Raw genomic sequence first — 19,859 nt, 5'->3', positions numbered from 1 at the left:
CCTACTGTACTGTCTAGAGCTGTGAATCTCCTTTCTCAGGTGACACAGTGAGATAGTGACCTGCCAGGATTACAGTCTGAGATTCTCTTTTTTTCCTGTCCAGCACATTTTATTCTACTCAAAGTTCCGTCTGCTCCGTGTAGTTCCTGATTTTGACCTGGGTCTAGAATGTCCATTTAGACAATTTATTTTAGCTGGGGCTCACTCTGAACCCCCCTGACTTCTAACCTTAGGTTCATGTGTGGTAGGAAGATGTTCTAGCATGCCCTTAAATACAACACCATTTTAACCTCATTTGCTATGAGCTTCCTTGTAAAATTAAAGAAGAGAGGGCCAAAATATTTACCTTGACCTCACTAACACAACAGGATCTGCTTTTCTAGCAAGATAAACTAAGATAGTCTGTTAAGTTTTTAAGGGCCAGGAATCGGTGTGTTTAGCTGGACACTTAAAAGCACATTTACCATTCAAAGCTACTGAATTCACATTTGAACATGACACAAATGCTATTTTAAGCCATGGCTAACTCTGTGTAACTCCTACTGAGATCCAGGCGAAGGAAAGTCTGTGATCAGTGGCTTCCTAAGCTGTGACTCTATCCATGTCTTTGTCTCAGTCTTTCCATGACAAACCTTTTGCTTCTGGTTCCAAATGCTTTGGGGTGGAGTTGAGAGAATGACACAGTGGACTCTCTGGAAAGCACTACATGAGAGGAAATGGACAACAAAGAGGTCATGATGTAGACTCCTTTACTTCCAGTCAAGGAAAGCCTAGTGGTCAGTTAAGGATATGAACACTTATTTAGTACAGGGAGAGACAGGAAATATTGCTCTTGGAGATTCAGTGAGTACCAATGTGCGACATTCTTCTCTTTTAATCTGCACAGCATCTCTGGTGGCCACGTATTGTTATTCCATTTTAATAACAGAAAAATTAAAGTTAAGAAAGTTGTAATGAGGCTACTCAGAGAACAAATGGTCTAAACAAGATCTAATCCAGCTCTCTGACTCTAAAACTAGCTACTAGTGTAAACATTCTTGTGGAATACATGTGTGAATATGTTTTTCTTGTGGAATACATGTGTGAATTTCACAGTGTGTACATGCATCTTGTGTACAGAAATGGGTCAGGAAGAGTGCATCTCTTTAACATTGTTATACACTGCTGAATTGCTTTCCATAATGACTGTACTTACTTACATACTCCCCAACAAAGTTTAAGAATTATTCTTGCTCTATATTCTTGCCAACACTTAGTATGATTCAAAATTTTGTTTTCCCTGGTACCATATGAGTTCATTGTGTTTTTAATTTACATTTTTATTACAGTGTGAATGATTGTCTTATAAAGGTTTATTATTGCCTGTTCAGGTTTTCATTGTGGATTATCTGTTCATAATTTTTGCCTTCCTATTTCAAAACTGTGTTTTCCACATCTAGTTGTTTTGTAAGAACATGTATATACATTCGTAAATGTGCATATTCTGGATTCTAATCTTCCTATAATTATATAAATTCCAAATTATCTTCTTGCAATCTGTGATTTCAATTTTTTTAATGATCCCTTAAAAAAAGATACAAATGGTTTCATTAAGGTAAAACTTACACACCAACATTTACTTATAATAAATGTAGAGATGGTTGTGTATGTGTTAGTAAATTCACATGATTGGGTAACCACTGTCACAATCCAGTTTGAAAATAATTGTCATCACCCCAATCTTGCTCAGTTCAGTCTCTCTGCTTCTGCTCCCATACCCAGTCAACCACTGATTTGCTCTGGGTCGCTAATGTTGCCTTTTCTAGAAATATCATATAAATGGAGGCTACTGCATACCACAGTATGTAGTTTTTGTGTCTGACTTCTTTCATTTAGCACGGTATTTCAGAATTTCATCCATGATGTTGCATAAGGTTTTGTTCCTTTTAATTGTCAAATGTTTTTCTGTCCTGTGGTTATTATGCTTATCTCTGTATTAGTTGATGGCTACTTACGTGGTTTCTAACTTTTGAGTATCGTAAACAAATTTTGGGGTTGATTTTGGGGGAAGCAATATGTTGATTTTGGGGGAAGCAATACATAGAGTTGGCTTGTTTGGTTGCATGTTAATTCTATGCTTAACTTTTAAAGAAACCACCCAAATATTTTTTGAAAATGAGTTTTTCATCTCTACCAGCAGTTCTTTTTTTATGGGAAAATTATTTAAATAGATATTTTACCCAAGAAGATACAAGAATGGCTAATAAGAACACGAAAAGACACCCAACATCATTAGACAATAAGAAAATGTTAATTAAAACTCTAATATAATAAAAATAAATACTCAGTAAAATGGATATAATCAAAAAGTAACAATGCCAAGTGTTGCTGAGGATGCGGAGAAACCATTTCCCCTAAGATATTTAGTCACTAAAGTATCTGCTTAAGTATTTTATTTCTATCCCAGCTTGCTAACCCTTGTGTCTGCATAGCTAAGTGGTCAGCTAGGGATTTGGTAGAGATTGTGCTTAGTTTGGCAGGGCTTTGACTCTGTGCTGATTGATGGGTGTGTGAGTTGGGAAATCATTTAGACCTGCAACCAGTTCTCAAGTCTCCCTTGGCTTTCTTGGGTCACCCTTGCACAGGCCTATTCTCTAATCAGAAAGGTATGTGTAGAGAGTTTATTTCAACTCTTCTATGACTTTTTTTTTTCCTGTGGTCTTCCCATTAAATTTATGACTGGTCTATCACCACAACTGAAGGTGTAGTCTTAGCCTAGCAAGATGTGGTAGGTTTTCTCCATTCATTTCCTGCAGAACTCACTGTTTTCCCCTGAAAAGGCCCTGGGGTTTTATTCCTCACCTTGTTCTTCCAGTCTCCATGATGACTTGAGCTGGGTTTCATTGGCAGCAAAGGTTATGATTTTGGAGCTTGCTCAGGACGGGCATAACTATAGTTTTTGGTAATCAAGCTGGGGCAAGGGATGAGCTTCAGACAAGAAGACCAGTCCCTTGTTGTCCTTACCCAAAGCTCCAGTAGCATTTAAGGAATAAATGGTCCCCAATTTATTATCAGTCTTTAATTGATTTTCAAAGTCTTGAAGTGGTGGATTGTGATAATTTTATCTAACATTACATTTATTTTCATAGAGTTGTCTCCTTCATCCTACCAAACTCAAAGTCTCTCTGGTTAAATCTTTTGGTGCACAAAATATTTTAAAACAGCCAAATTTGTCACTATTTTCTTTTATGGTGCTATGGTTTAAATGCTTGCATGCCCTCAAACATTCACGTTGAAACTTAATCCCTGATGCAACAATATTGGGAGGTATGGCTTTTGGGAGTTGATCATATCATGAGGGCCCCACCTTCATAAGTGGGATTAGGTACCCTAATAAAAGGGCTTGACTGACAGAGTTCACCCCCTTTGCTCTTCTATTTTCTGCCACGTGAAGTCATTGTATTATCCCCTCTGAGAACACAGCATTGAAGGTACCATCTTGAAAACAGAGACACTGGGTCTTCACCAGCTGGTAATATGATATTGGACTTCCCAGCCTCCAGAACTGTTTAAACTTTCAGTGGTGATATAAGCCTGTTGATTATTGAATGGGTGATCTTCTTCAAGGACTCTATTAGGGTGGGAGTAGTGGAATGGAGCATGTGCTAAAGAGAGTAGAAAAGAGAAAGGGAAAGAATTTAGCAAATCTCAGATTCTGAAAGTGAGAACTTGAACACGAGTGCTATCACAAACTAAGAGACAAAAGAGGATGTAGAACTGTTCAAGGTGAAGGCTAATAAAGAGCTGAAACATGGATTTGAAGTGTTGAAGTAGGTAGTGGAACTGAATGATAGGCAATTAAGAGTTCAATTTAGAAATTGAGAAGTTACAACTGGAGATACCGCCATGGGAACTATGTGCTTATAATCAAAATTATGAAGAAGGATGAGATGATCAACTGTGATGAGTGTACAGGGAAGAGGATAAAGGATGGAGGGTGATGGCTGTGATGGGACAGAGAAGGACAACAAAGATAAAGGGAACAAAGGTCACAATTTTCTGAGCTGGGTCTCACAGTAAGAGGTGACAGATGGGGTCTGGAACCTCCTCATTTAGTTCACACATTTGAGAAAAGGGATTATTGCATTTCTCAAAAGAAATACTCTGAAAAACACTGCCTCCCAAGACCCAGAAAAACCCATCCTAGCCCTCTAGATCAAAGTCAGTCAGATACATCTGTCATCCACTGGCTTCAAGCTTATTTGTCTTTTCAGTTATTAATCCAATCTCATGAAAAAATCAGTTTAAGTGTGACTTTGAACTCAGACAGTCAAAGAAATAATCAAACACAGACTGTCTATTTTTCAACACAAGTATCCTATAGGTTAAGACTTTTTAGCTTCATTGTGTATAAAATTGGTAAGTAGTGTGTGCTGTCTTCTTTGACATCAATGTGTCATTGATGTACATCACTCAGTTAATACAGGCACAAGATATTTCAAAGTGAAAAGGGATGGCAGAAAGCATCTTTCTCACTTCATAGAAGAGAATGCTCAGGACCAGAGAGGTGAGTTGGAGGCAGAGGTTGGACTGGAGCCCAGATCCCTTGACCTGGAGCCTTCATGACCCAGAGACTCCCAAGAATCAACAAATGAATCCCTTTCACCTATGACAACACTCTGTTACTGAATTAATAACCTGTTCATTTTATTGATGGTTATTTTCTTAGTTATGAGTCTTTGTTTATCCAAGTGGCAAGTGCTGGTGCCTATGAATAGACAACGAGGAATTTTTTTTTTAAGTTGTGTTTTTCATGTGTGAAAATACTCTTTGGATATTTTGAGGGACCATAATGGTGACAGATAAATGAGTGTGCCCTTAGTGTGCACACAGAAATGTCAGTGGAGTCAGGATCCATTAGTTTATGGTAAGTGATTCACTGTATGAGTCCTGCACCATATGGACCAACTACCTTTAACTTATCTCTTCTGAACCAAGAAATTACAGTCTTTAAAAATATATAAACTAACATTTGAATAGTTCATTGTGTTTACTAAAGTGGAAGCTGTTGACATCTGCTTTTCTTTTATTCATAAATATAAGTGGATGCCTACTGTGTGCCGTGTTCTAGTGTCTGTGGCAGTAGGTAAAACACACAAAGTCCTTGCCTTCAAGGGACATGCATTATAGCATCAGGGAGACAGACAATAAACACACAAATAAATAAATGACACATTTTTCAGGTAGTGACAGGGCAGTTATATAGATGGTGACAGACAAGAGGTAACTCCCCCCCCCCCCCCCCCCCCCCGGTACTGGGAATTGAACCCAGGGTTACTTTACCACTGACCTGTATCCCTAGCCCTTTTTACTTTCGAGAAAAAGTCCAAAGGCCAGAGGCTGGCAAACTTGTGATCCTCCTGCCTCAGCCTCCCCAGTCACTAGGATTATAAGGTGTGCTACTGCATCCTGCTAAGGAGAGATGATTCTGTATCAGTGGCCAGGAAGGTCCTCTGTTGCAGGTCAGGTTCCCTGGAAAGCTGACTCTGAGGTAGTTTAGCATATAGAGAGTTCATTGTGGAGCTCTTTCAGAGTTGAGTCCTTGGCGAACTGTAGGGGATGGGACTGGCAGAAGAAGTTGGGCTGTTATGGAGTCACACACAGCAAAGCCTCAGCCTCCATGTTAGTCAGCTTTGCATTGCTGTGACCAAAATACTCTACAAGAAAAACCTAAAGGATGAACAGTTCATTTTGATTCACAGTCCCAAAGGCTTAGTCCATGGCAGCCAAAAAACAGAGGGGGTGGGTAGGTGGGGGAGAGGCCACAGGGAAGGTGAACTCTCCCAGGGTGTGCTTCCAGGGACTTACCCCCTCCAGCCATGCCCCGCCTGCCTACAGCTACAACCTGTTAGTCCATTCAAACTAGGACAAACTGATTAGGTTACACATCTCATACTTGACTCATTTCACCTCTGAATATTCCCGCATTAACATAGGAGCTTTTGGGGAACACCTCATATCCAAATATAACAGCCTCCAAAGCCACAGGATAGCCCTGCAGAGAATCCTGAGATGGGGCTACAGGGCAACTTTTAAATTGAGAGGCTGCTTTGAGGGATGAGAGGGAGATCTTTGCAGAGGTGGATAGCTGAAGACAATCTAGGGAGGGTGCCCAACTGTGAGGGAATGATGCTTCATTCCTGAAAGGGGGGATCTGAGTAACATACTGGAGTATCCACTATAGCCTCGTGAACAGAAAGTATTTGGGCTGAGATGTGGATGACATGGTCCTATTTAATACTGGGGTTGATACTGTTATTATCTCCATTTTGTATTCCTGTTTACCTCTCATCAACTCAAAGAGGTAAAGTGACTTTCTCCAAGTCATATAGCTTCCAGGAAGCAAAACTTTGTGTCTCTGAGCGCAGGGGATTTCTAGTATGACCTGGGTAGACCTTGTTCCATTTATGCTTGGACTTGTGAAAGTGCTGAGGGCTTGCATTTTTGTAAACATTTTCATAAAAGATTTGGGCACATTGCCAGCATTCTATGGGGGTCAAGTTCTTTGTGTTTCACAGTATGATACAATGACAGAAAGCCCATGCGAAGACGTTTGCATCGTTGTTCAGATAAGTGATTAGATATATTTCTACCAAATAGAGCTTTAGATTTTTAAACAGTTTTCAAATAATATGCTGACAATGTAACTAAAAGAAAAACAAGCAGAACGAATTTCACTGGATGTTACTTGTTCCAAAAGTCAAAAGGCTAACCGCAGCCATGCCAAACATCTGCAAGTGTTTTTAGCCTTCTAATTCTTAATCTTCCTTTGAATTCAGGTATGAGTGGGGAGTACCAGGGTGCCCTGATACTGGTAGTCAATTGCTCCAAGTTCGCGCCTTGCCTGGCGCTCAACCTTTGACCCATTGGGCTCATCTCCTGGCCAGGCTGAGCCTCTGTCAGACAACGTGCTCCATCTCACGTTCCTCTGTAGTTTTAAAAGTGCTTTTGTGTGATGGCTTCATTCAATCCTTACAGAAACACCGGGAAGTGTGGATCTGTATTCTCCTTTCACTGATAAAGGATCCAAAACCCTGAGAAGTTAAGTGACTCAGATGTATTCTTTGAACTCAAGTCTTTTGGTCACAAGATCACATGTTCTTCCCATGATCTCTCCACTCATAGGGCCTGGGGTTGGGGGTAGGGGGCTTCTTGGGGGTGAGAGCAGGGAATGTGTGGGAATCAAGAGGACGTAGACATGAGGCAGACAGGGCAGAGTCTATTTTCAAGCCTTGGGGCAAGTCAGGTAACTTCCTGAGACCTTGGTTTCGTCATTGAAGTGGTAGGTCTGAAGTAGGTCGTGTTTTAGGACTTTCCTCTGCTTTAAGCTGCTCTGGGTTTAAGGGAAGCAGCAACAATGACAACAACAAACAGCCACGCTCTCCCAGGTCTATAACCATAGCGACACCACACCGTGGCTCCCTCCTTTGGATTTTCTCCCGTAACTGGAGTACCTTCATTTTGAACACTCCACTGCGCAGGTAAGCTGCTACCAATATCACTGTTTCACACATAATGGCGAACAGACTGAAGAGATCAAATTAAATCCATTTCCACTTTAGGATGGGAAATCTGTTTGGAACAATCAAGCGGGTTTGGAGCAGCAGGCATGGGTTTTCAATTGCCATCAAATGGTAAATTGCTTAATGTCAATTGGCAGTAAGTGGACCAATTTGTACCCAATTAATACACCGTGGTTGGAAAGAAAGAAAACAATTTCATTTAGCTAGATTGTTCTTCTCTAGGTTCTTCCTGCGTGGAGCTCCAAGCAGTCTGCTGACATTCTCTCTCATCCCATCAATCCCCTGCCTATTGTGAGCACATCTCTCTTCCTGGAAAAACGGGCTTGCAGCAGCTTAGCTTTTCACATGTTTCAGAGTTCCACTTATGTCATGGCTGCTCCAGGTCCCCAAATGGAACACAGTGGTGTAAAAAAGGGAACGCAGCTTCAGAAGCATTTTGTTTCCAACCAGAGCTCAGCTTTGGCCCTGGACAAAGCTGGTTTACCAGCCATGAGATGAGTTACTGGGCCAAGCCGCTGGAAGAAGTTGCCAGGAAGACTCATGCTGGAGAAGGCAAGGGATCATAACAGGGTTGGTGTGACAAGTCATATGTATGAAGACCTCAGTGACTCCATAAGATCTGGAAGCCCCCTGACAATGACAAACCAGCACAGAGGAAGCAGGTCCCCATCACTGCCAGCTGAATGTTGGCACGCCAAAGCTCAGCTCACTCCACGCTGAGAGACCACCCAACTTGAAAGACACCCTGTGAGCCTACACAGGCCAGTGGGAGCTGGATGAGGAGAGAGTAGCTTCATTTTCACGTACATAGATTTATGCTCCCTTTGGTTGGTAATTTACATTTATATAGACTTTTCAGACTCTGGGTTCTAAAATGACTTTGCTGGTTTACGTGTACAGGGCACCACTTTGTATGAGCTGTTGGCTCTGTATACATAAACAAAACCTGACCATCTGTACTTAAGTGACAGCATGTGGCTCAGTTTAAACTTGGTCATTTAAAGCCATATCATACTTGAATGAATTTCCCTAAGCTTCTTCTTCTTCTTCTTTTTTTTTAAGGATACATAACCATGGTGTATGGTCCCTCCTGAGGAACTCTTTCATCTGACTCCAATGTGAAGCAAGATGACTCTGTCACTGTACTTCCTCCATGATTGATGTATGAATATATATAGATGCCAGGTGACTGATAAAAATACAGGTGACGACTCTCTCCTTCAATCTAAGTCTAAAATATACCTTCTACCACTTTCCATGCACTTGCCTAAAAAAAATACTAGAGAAAAAGAGTATACAAGGAAATCATTTTTTGAATTGTCAAGCTCTGTAAGGACATTGAAATCTACTATAACTGAGGAGAACGGCAGCTTTGCACAGTTGGAAGGATTTTTCATTGGGTTGTGGCTCAGTGGCAGAGTGCTTGCCTAGCATGTTTGAGGCCCTGGATTCGATTCTCAGTACCACATAAAAATAAATAAATAAAATAAAGGTATTGTGTCCAACTATGACTAAAAAATAAATATTAAAAATTCTCTCTCTCTCCTCTCTCCTCTCTCACTCTCTCTTTAAAAAAAATAAAAATAAAAATAAAATAAAAAGAAAGCCTGGAACTGTGCCAAGATGCTGTGAGTTAGGAGCATTGAGATCTTAGTCATGTCACACTAAGCCTCAGTTTCCAAATGTAAATTGGAGATATTCTGTTTGCTTAAGAGAGTTGTTAAGGATGGATGGACATCTGTCTAGGGCATCTGTCATCAATGACTGCCAGGGTCAATTTGGCCCTTGTAGTTGGCTAGGCAGAGGCCCCTGCCTCTCTCATTTGGACAGAATAGCTTTTCCAAGTAGGAAAACTGCTTTTCAATTACAATTATGCAAATAGACAGATGACCTTAAATAGAACTACTGTGAGGATCAAATATGAAGTATATACATGAACCTTGCTACCTCCAAGAGGCCAGAGAAATGTATACAAATACCCATGTAAGAACACAATGAGCTTTGTTCTCTCTGGAGCATAATTTCCAGGACCAACTTGAAATTATTGCTAGTGGGACTTAGCTACTGAGTATAACGTGCTGTCTCTTTATGAACTTGACAGATACTCAGAAATACCTAATATTTCTTATCACGGCCTCCCTTCTTTTAGAATAACCTGTACATGTGCTACACTGTGGATTGAGCTAGCATTTCCATCTCAGTATTATTGACATTTTAGATGGGATAATTATTTGGGGTTGGAGACAGTCCTGTGCATTGTAGAAAATTTAACAGCATCCCTGGTCTCCATCTACCACACACCAGTAGGAATTTTCCTTAGTAGTGATAATAAAAAAAATGTTTGCAGTTATTGTCAATGTCCCCTGGGTGCAAAATCATGCCTGGTTGAGAATGACTCACTTATATCATGGGCTTCACCAAACAAATTCTACTTTTTTATAAAAGTTGTACCCATGTACCAACTTAGTTTGTCATCTAGCCCCAGTAAGTGCTCAATATAAAGATGACTGGGTGAAAATTCAAATAAACAATGAAGTTTCACTTTGGTGCAAGAGCCACCTCCTGCCAACTTTTAAAACTTGGTTAAGGGGGCCAAACTGAAAAGTGGATGAAGCATATTGTAATTGTTAAGCAGGCCCCCAGGCTCAATGAGGGAGCACTTTTTTTTGAGGATATATATTTATATTTATATATGTATATATGTATATGTACCTCTTCAGGAGGTTCTTTAGCTAAAGCAGAAAAGTGTTTGCTTTTTCAAGCTATTATTTCTCTGCAAAACGCCTTGAAAGGGTGATTATATATATATATATATATATATATATATATATATATATATATATATTTTTTTTTTTTTTTTTTTTTTTTTTTTTCCACAGCATGCATAGGTGCAGATTTAAAAGTGGTAATTGAAGCGATCTCAGATTGCTGCATGGTTGCCCAAGTACACTGGAATTGAAAGGGCTCAGGAATCATTTGTCCCTGTCTGTTCCTTTTCATATCCTTCATTTATTGTCATCCTCTTTACCCGGAGATTTGCTCACAATGTAATTTTCTGATTATTTTTGGGTCCCTGAACTTTTCATGTTTTGGGTTCCTGGCAGCCTTCCTGAGAAATCTATAGGGGCTGTCATTGTACTGGTGGCTAGTGACTGACTCCCACTGTGCCTACCGATTCAGGCAGGCAGACAAGGAAAGGAGCTAGGTGGTGTTTAGTGATTCTAATGGATAAGGGGCCACTGACCGGGGCCACTGATCTTCTGTGTTGCTAGTGGATTAGAAGGACCAGCCCTTCCCAGAGGCTCTAGACACAAGCACATCCTCCGAGTGTGCCCAGCTGGCCTTGGAGCACATCCCCTCCCTGTAAGTAAAGTTTGTGCTCCCAGAAGGTGTGAATTTTCTCCAGGAGTTTCTTTAGCTAAAGCAGAAAGTGTTTGCTCTTTCAAGCTATCATGGTTTTTCTCTGCAAAATGCCTTGAAAGGGTGATTAATGTTAGTTGCTCCAACTCCCTCTGTCTCATTTTCCTTGAACTCACCATAGTCAGAAACTTACCCACCTCACTTAACAGAAAATTGCTCTTGTCAAGGCCACCATGACCTGCCAGTTGCTAAATGCATGGCCAATTTGCATCCCCATCTCAATCTATCAGCAGCATTTAACTCAGGTGTTCATCCATCTTCTTTGAAACACTTTCTGCACTTGACTTTCAGGACTCTGTGTTCTCCCAGTTCTCCTTCTCCCTCCCAAGGCCATTCCTTCTCTGTGATCACTGCTGGTCCTACCTCATCTTCTCCCACCACTCCAGGACTCCATTCTTCAAAACTCTCTTTTCCTCTTCTCTTCTCCCCTCTCATCTCCTTTCCTCTCCTCTCTTCTCTGCATTAGTCTCATGGCTTTACATACTACTTGCTGGCAATTCATATATGTATGTATCTGACTGAAATCTTTCCTGAACTCCAATATATTATGTCCAATGGCCTACTTGATTGACATCTCTACTTGGATGACTAAGAGGATCCCATACTTATCATCTCTGTAACTGAACTCCAGATCTCTCTCTTCCCAAAATTACTCCCTCATTCTTCTCCATTTCAGTGAGTATCAACCCTTTCCTACCAGTTGCCCAGGCCAAAGCCCTTGGAGTTACTTCTCTAACTCCATATCTAATCCTTCAGCAATGTTTGTGGCTTTGCCTTCCAACATAAACCAGGAGTCCACTTACATCTTACCAGTCTCACCACTAACCTCCTTGGATGACATCACCAGCAGCCTGGATGGTTGTGGTGGCCTCCCTATTCGCTTCTGTGCTGCATCCCGTCCACCAGTCCACCACTCCAGCCATCTCCTAGTCTATTTCCAACAGAGCAGCTCATCACTCTCCAGCTCCACATTCTCCAAATGGGGATCTTATTCAGAGTAAAATCCCAGGGCCTCCCTGTGTCTGTATTTCCTACTGCTGGGCTGCTGCTATTCCTGCAATCTCACCTTTTGCCACGGGTCCCAGCACATCTGTGCTCACTCCTCTCCTGCTACATGGTTCTCCTTGTTATATTTTCTTCCACCAACACACCAAGGATGCCACAAAGCCTTTGCTGTTCTTTTTGCCTGGAATTCTTTTTCCTCATCTATTTTCATGGGTCACCTATTCACCTCCTTCAAGTCCAATTGTCATCTCCTCCAAACAGAATTCCCTAACCATCCCATCTAAAGTACCGATTTCCCCATCATTCCCCTGATTCCTTTATATCCCTCAAGTCACATTTGCTATTTTTTTTAACCTTCTTATTCGGTTTTCACCCCTGTAATATCATCTCCATGAGTTTAAGAACCTCATCTTTTTCTGCCCTGCATCCCTAAAAAAAAAAAAGTCAACAGCTCCTAGCCCATAGTTGGTACTCAGTAATACTTGTCGAATGCATGAATGAATCTGTATCTCCAGCTGTGAACATTCGACATGACAAAGTGGCCTCTGTCAACAAATTCCTGAAAGATTACACGATAGTAATGCTTCCTTATTAAAGTGAACCATCTGAGCTTCACAATGAGATTGCACATGTGCCATTTCTCTTTCTAGTATAAATGGGCTTTTTTTTTTTCTCCAGCTAAAAATGAGGGATTTAAGTTTGATGAACATTTCCAACTCTAGCATTCTGCTAATGTGTTAATTGTGCCAAGGTGTCTTTTTATCATGTTCAGCTGAATTCACTAAATATTGATTGTTCTTCACTACATGCCAGTGTCTCTGCTGGGAAATAGAAATGTGCACTGTCCTGCCCTCAAGATACTTAAAGACCTCTTCGGATGAGGAACACAGGCCACAATCCATGTTTTCAAAAATGTAAAAATATTGCAGGGTGTGGTGGCACATACCTGTAATCCCAGCAGCACAGGAGACTGAGGCAGGAGGATCAAGAGTTCAAAGACAGCCTCAGCAACAGCGAGGTGCTAAGCAATTCAGTGAGAGCCTGTCTCTAAATAAAATACAAAATAGGGCTGGGGATGTGGCTCAGTGGTCGAGTGCCCCTGAGTTCGATTCCTGGTACCAAAAAAAAAAAAAAGAAAGAAAAGTAAAAATATTGATAAATGCTAAAAAGTTTCTATTCCCATGTAGAGATAAGCCAAATGAGAGCACTGATGTCCTTGGGGGAGATTGTGTGTCAACCTTAGGACCAGATAGATCCATGTGGCCAAAAAACACCCAGCATTAATGCTTTAAGGGAGCTGAAAATGAAGGGCAGTGTGAATTCTGGAGTGAGTGCGATCATATCTTTAAAAGGATACTGTGTCATGAAAGAGGCCACAGCTGAGCTTGGCAGCTAGGAGAGTAGGGTCATGAGAACAAGGGGGATTTCCAGACAGAGAGAAGATGCATGTAAGTACAGGTGTGTGAGTGGGAGACACCAAGATTTTTCTAGAAATGTCTGTGCCTAAGAGTGAATAGGAGGGCTGGGGATGTGGCTCAAGTGGTAGCGCGCTCGCCTGGCGTGCGTGCGGCCCGGGTTCGATCCTCAGTACCACATACCAACAAAGATGTTGTGTCCACCGAGAACTAAGAAAAAATAAATAAATATTAAAAATTCTCTCTCTCTCTCTCTCTCTCTCTCTCTGTCCCCCACTCTCTCTTTAAAAAAAAAAAAAAAAAAAAAGAGTGAATAGGACTAGAACAGGAATAGGATGGAAGTTGGAAACGGGGCCCGAAGGGGAAGCCAAATCATGTTTGGTAGCATTATTTGTTGTTCTTGTTTGTTGTACAACAGTACTGTTAAATAGTAAGTAGCCTTTTTGGTTTCGCAAAAAATAGGGAAACAATATTCCAAATCTCATGCTCCTCACTTGCTATGTGATGCCTATGCAAAAGATTTTGGAATCATCAAAAAGAATTTATTTATAGCAATTTTGGGTTTATTTTCATGTTTCCTTTAATCTCTGGAAATTGATAATCCATGCAGCATTTATAAGACTTTCTATTAGCCATCCACCAGAACAACCTATTGCTCTCCCCTGATGGATAACAGAGTTTACTGTAAGTGCCTTTTCATGATCATGATGAAATTTCCCCATTCTTTCACTTTTCCCATAAAGCCTGCATCTGCTGACCTCCAGGGTTTGATAAAAGGTCTCTCTCATTAGTTCAAGCAGTTCAAGATCTGTCTGAGCAGGATTCCAGTAAGGGTGGCTACAGACTGAATAACATTCTGTCTTTCCCAAAAAAAAAAAAAAAAAAAAAAAAAGTGGGCCTTGAATCCTTAAAGGAACACTGCATTTTGGTAGTCTGACACAGCTTATATATCTAGAGCTATTATAAACAATATAGCTCCAAATGCAGACCATTATGACAAAAATTTAGTAACCTGGTTTCCAAAAGCAAAAAAAAAAAAAAAAAAAAAAAGCATCTGACATTTACCTGTATCCACCGTCCATTTTAACACAGTTTTATCATGATGTGGGTCACAAAGCAAGGGTCATCAAAATAGTCACAGGTTCAAAGAATTTCAGACCCAAGAGACATTAGTGGTTCTTTGTTTCAATTGCCCTGGTTTATAATTGAGGAAACTAAGGTCAGAAGAGGTTATAGTCTCACAAAGGTCTGTTAAGGGGAGAGCTTGAACTTGAAGGTGACTGCAGTTCTTTTTAAAAGGGTTGGTAATCAAGTCTCAGGGCTCCTCTGTGGGAACATTTCCTTACTGGCTGGACTTTGGCTCTTATGTTTTCTAAGGGCCTCCACACATTTCACTGCCTACTTTCAGGACAGGCCTCCCCTGCCTTGGTAGGCCTGTGTGTTAGGTAGGAGATGCAGGCGCAGGGAGTTTGCCTGTCTGTACTCTGGATTGCTGCAGCATGCTCAGTACTGTGTTGAAGCTCACGAATTTTAGTTCCTTTCATTTCTATTGCAGAATATATTTGATCAATTGAATTGATGTGGTTGAGGAAGAAGGTGGTCATTTATGGAGGGGGGTTCCAAGTGATTGTGTAACCCACCAAGTGTGAGAGATTGGAAGAAAACAAATATCAGGAGCGGAGGGGAGAGCAACTGAACAGAAAGACAAAGGATTGGGAAAACTATCAGGAAAAGACCACACTTAAAGGCACAAAACCAGTTCCTGTTTAAATGCAAACATGAGTCCAGAGTGTGGCACATGTGTTCAGCCCGTGCAAGTGATTATGCAACTTAATTAAAAAGAGGGAGAGCAGGGGAGCCTGGGTCTAAATGGAAGTGGTCCCAGAGACTCCTCACAATCCCTTCCTTCCCCTTGTGCTGTTGCTGGAAGAAGAAGGTGGCATTATCCTGGAGTGGTCACAGGGAGGCAGCTTTCACTGCAAAATCATTTGGGGACCCTCATCTCCCACACTTTGCAGGTCGGGTCAACTCCCATGAGATTAGCTCAGCAACTATCCAGGAGACCCTGTTCACTGCTGTTCTTTCATTGTTCCGTGGAAATCTCTCGAAAGTATTAATTCTACAGTCAACCAAGCCAGAGCCTCAGGGCAGCCCAGAGGCCCCTCTGCCTCCCTGGGGTTTGGCTGGTGTAGCAACTCTGAGGCACAGCCTGCAGTGAGACTTCCCTTCCTCTGCAGGTGCCCTGGAGGTAGCGGGAGAGCAGACATCTCAACTGCAAGCCATGGGGTTGCAGTGGCCGCCTCTGCTAGGGCTTTGTCCCTGCTTCCCAAGCAAGCCCCATGGAACCTGGACAAGTTGGGGCTGGGGCCCAGACACCAGGGATGCTTGGGGGTTGTACCCATCAGAGTTCTTGGCACCAGGCCAGGCCAGAGCAGCCTGCTGCGTGCAGGAAATATTGAACATTCTGAGTCTTAAAGAGGGAACCTGGAACAGTTCCAAGATTACACTTAATACATCTGCTGGGAGCTACAGAGAAGGGAGACTGCGGGAATCTGCAAAAATAACCCTTGCAGGGCCAGGAGAACACAGCATCAGCAGGGCTCAGGTAACGAGTAAAAATAAAAATCATCTCTTAACTCCAGTTGCACATACAGTTTGCAAAGTTCATTCATAATGTCTGATCTGTTGATTCCTCTCCATGACTCAGAGGTAGGCAGGGAATATTATTTTAGGTTAAATTGCTAGATCGTGCATCTGTGTCTCCTTCAGTATTAAACCTAGCAGGCTGTCCAGTGAATGGGCAAAGCTCTATCTTATAGGGGATGGTATTGACTCAGAATAGTTAAACTCATTGGAAAAGCACTTGACATCTTTCATGGTGCATTTACAACATGCTAGTCAAGATGTCAGACCCTGGGAAGACATGGCCCCCTCCCTTGAAGCGCTCAGCATGTAGAGGGGGAGATGGCCAGAAACAAGTAATCAGCTACCAGGTCATTATGCAATCTGATACATAATGCTATTTAAGATGATTGCAAAGGCCATGCAAGACAGAAAATGGGCAGACTGACTCTGAGCAAGAGGAAGTGTGAGGGATTTGCCCAAAGGACTAAGAAGCAGCTCTCAAATTGCCATCCAGGTGTTCAGACTCCTCCTTTCTTTGTTTTACTTTTCCCAAACTAGGAAAGCAAGAGTCTCTTTCCAGTTTCTCTATTCCCCCTCCTCTCCCCTTGACTTGTTGCTAATTCATTCCTGAACCTCTCTGCCATCGTCAAAACTTTATCTTTCAACGCTAGCATATACTAACTGCTTAAATGAAAATAATTCAAGGGAAGGATATTTATGTAAATTAGGGATAGCAGATAAATTTTCAAAGGAGTACAATGGGAATACAGAGATGAGGAGCTTGAAGGCTCTAAGCTCTCTGGGGGTTTGAGTGAAATAAGGTGAATGGGGGAGAGGAAATAAGAAGAAATAAAACAGGTGACTGGGAATTGCTAGAGAAGCGCTGTCTTGACAATTTTGCTTTCCCTCCTCTAGTACATCAATATAAATACACCATACATATATGCATGCACGCACACACACATATAAATATACACATGGATATACATACAGATATATGTATATATACACTCACACACACAAACACCAACACCCACATAATCTTTAAATCTGTCACCAAAATGGGCTGCAACATTTTTATCCACGCTTCTTATACTAAACAATTCTGTAGTGATGTTTGCTTCATCTTTGAGCATGAGGCTTCATGTAGCTTGACAGCTGTGGGTTTCAAATTTTATTAAACTTCTGCCTTGTTCACAGTCTGATTTCTTTAAGACCTTATCTAATTGCCTTGGGCCACAGGGGCTACCACCTTGGCCATGTGCAAAGATATAAATTTCACCACATAATTGAGGGAAGGTAATAAACTAATGTATAATAAATAGCAAAGAATTTTGATGATCTGTGTCCTTGTGAAAGAAGAATAGCTCATAAAATTAATTATTACATGATACATGCTTGCATTAATTACAAGGTAGATGCCTGCACTTCTATTCACAGATGCTGTTGGGCATTTGGATATTGCTATGGTTTGGATATGGTTCGAATGTGTCCCACAAACGTTCATGTGTTGGAAGCTTGGTTCCTAATGTGTCAGTATTAAGAGGTGATGGAAACACTATGAAGTGGGTGTAGCAAGAGGTAATTAGGTCATTGGGAGCCATTGTTCTCAGAAGGGATTCATGCTGGTCTTGCAGAGTAAGTTAGTTCCCCAGAGAGTGAGTTATAAAAAGAGCAATACCAGCTCCATCCTGCTCTCTTGTTTTCTGTCTTACCATATGATTTCTCTCTCTCACAGGAATTCTTGGTATGATGATGCCATTCTCCATGAGGCCTTACCAGAACTATGCAGAAGCCAGTGCTATACTTGTGAACCTTCATAACTGTAAGCTAAATAAACCTCTTTTCTTTACATATTATTCAGTCTCGGGTATTTTGTGATGGCAATGGAAAACTATTAATACAAATAAATTTCCAGAAATCCAGGCATTTCTAAATGTGTGCTGACATGGAGCACAAACCTCTGAGTTGGTGACTGAGAAATGTAATCTTCAGAAGACCACTGAGTCCCAGGTGCCCATAACCTAAGTGTGACAGTCATCTTTTCCTGGAAGGCTTTTGTGAATTCCCTGTCCTGTCTACTTGCTCTTCATTCACATCTCCAGAGGAATGTGAATTTACTAGTCTGTCTCACCCCAAAGGGATGGAAGTACATTGAGGGAACCGATAGGGAAATCTTATTTATCATTTTACGCCCAGATTTTTCTTGAATGAATGATAAATGAATGAAGTGACTTCCTACCATGGATCCAGTTTGGTGCTCTGCACAAAGAAAAAACACAATCAGTGCTTTATGTCATCTACTTATTTGTAAAGAGATTCAATCAGTTGTGTTGTAATACATGTTTTTTTATTTAATATCGCAAAACCTACGAAGTTCTTTTTATATTGCTTCTCCTAGCCCAAGAGAGAAAATAGAGAAAGACAACAAAGACCTTGAGGCACCAGAAGAAGGGGGTATAAATTCCGCATGTCTGCTGCTGCAGGAATGTGGCCCAGAGCCCATGGTTTGGATGTCAGTCCCACCTCCTCCCACCCACTCTGCAAACGTGCCTCCCCCTCTGCCTGGCCTTTCTCTTCAGGTTAGAAGGCTGCCCTACTATTTATATATGACAGGGTCTTTCTATGTAAATCCACATTCCATAAATCCCAAAGTTTTTCTTCTGTTTCAGGGTAAGAGGCTGAACAAGATATATGTCTTTTTTTTTTTTTTTTTTTTTTGTAACTAGCAAATGGCTTTTTAAAATCGATCTACCTCTCCTAACAGCAGGTTTGTCTTCATGCAGACTTGGGGAGTCTGTGGCCTCTCTCTTGCAAGCTCTCTCTCTCTCTCCAGCAGCCCCTCCTGTGAGTTCAGAAAGCCGGCTTCCACTCCTCCACCTCTCTTTTTCCACGGATTTATCTGATCTCGGCTGTGTTCATAAACCACCAGTTTCTCCTGAGCCCTGTACTTCCCGCCTGCTGTGGCTGGAATTTTATGGCGCTAATCAGATTTCGATGGTTTTCCTCACACTGCGCCCTTCACCATCCACTCGACCCTCTTGACTCTTAGCCCCCACCCTCACCTTCATGGTGTATGGGCCTATTAAATGGGGTCCAGTCCAATTTCTGGCACCCAATAAATCTAAATTTTCAAGCTTGGGAAGCCGGGCTCACCCACTGGCACCCAGATAAATGAGTCCTCCGTGAGAAACCTACACTGGTCATTACTCAAGGCTCTCTGAAACCCCCACACAGGGCTTCCTGCCTGAAGAAGTCCATGTCCCCTAAGCCCCTCACCTTCTGGGAAAGATAATGGCCCCCAGCTCAGGGGTGTGACTCTGTCTCTGCACTCTCTCCGGTCCACAAGGAAGCGCAGAGGGTTGGCGCCCCCAGGGCCACACCCAGCAGGCTCCCACGTCACTCCTGCACCGCAGTGTCTTTGAAAGGAGACTTAATATCCAGCACACGTGCTTGCACCGCTCAGCTCCCGGGGCTCTGAGCGTGGAGCTGAACAAAGAACCTCGGAGTAGAGGTTTCATTGTTCGCCAGGAGCACAACCAGTGAGGGCCCCTCTCCCCAGCCAGCAGGCAGGAATCCTCGCCTTTTGGGGGAGTACGGGTTCAACGCCCTAGATCTGGCTCTTCCATCTGATTGATGGCAGCCCTAAAACGGTCCATGAGGAGGGGTAAAAGGAAGGTTGTTGAGACTGGGGACTTTTGAACCCCGGGGACCTGGTGGGAAGGAGGGGCCAAGAGTCGGGCCTGCTGGGAGGAAGCAGGGGTCAGGGGCTAGGTTTCATTCAGAAGCAAGATCTAGAGACCGCCGTTCTGCTCTTGGGAATTTGGGGACT

The 19,859-nt window shown here is 42.0% G+C and overlaps 1 long non-coding RNA gene across 1 annotated transcript; it reads left to right on the top strand.

The window, feature by feature from the left end:
- Window positions 1–712: 712 nt before the first annotated feature.
- Window positions 713–18,588, top strand: LOC308642625. The gene is made up of 4 exons (XR_014020593.1): window positions 713–843; window positions 8,625–8,766; window positions 17,766–17,852; window positions 18,429–18,588. It is a non-coding gene; the product is annotated as an uncharacterized lncRNA (long non-coding RNA).
- The last annotated feature ends 1,271 nt before the right edge of the window (window positions 18,589–19,859 follow it).

Source organism: Spermophilus citellus (assembly GCF_964194105.1).
Source record: "Spermophilus citellus genome assembly, chromosome: 2".
In the NCBI taxonomy this organism is placed as follows: Eukaryota; Metazoa; Chordata; class Mammalia; order Rodentia; family Sciuridae; genus Spermophilus; species Spermophilus citellus.
The sequence above is the reverse complement of the archived record's forward strand: the minus strand, read 5'-3'. Positions and strand labels throughout refer to the sequence as shown.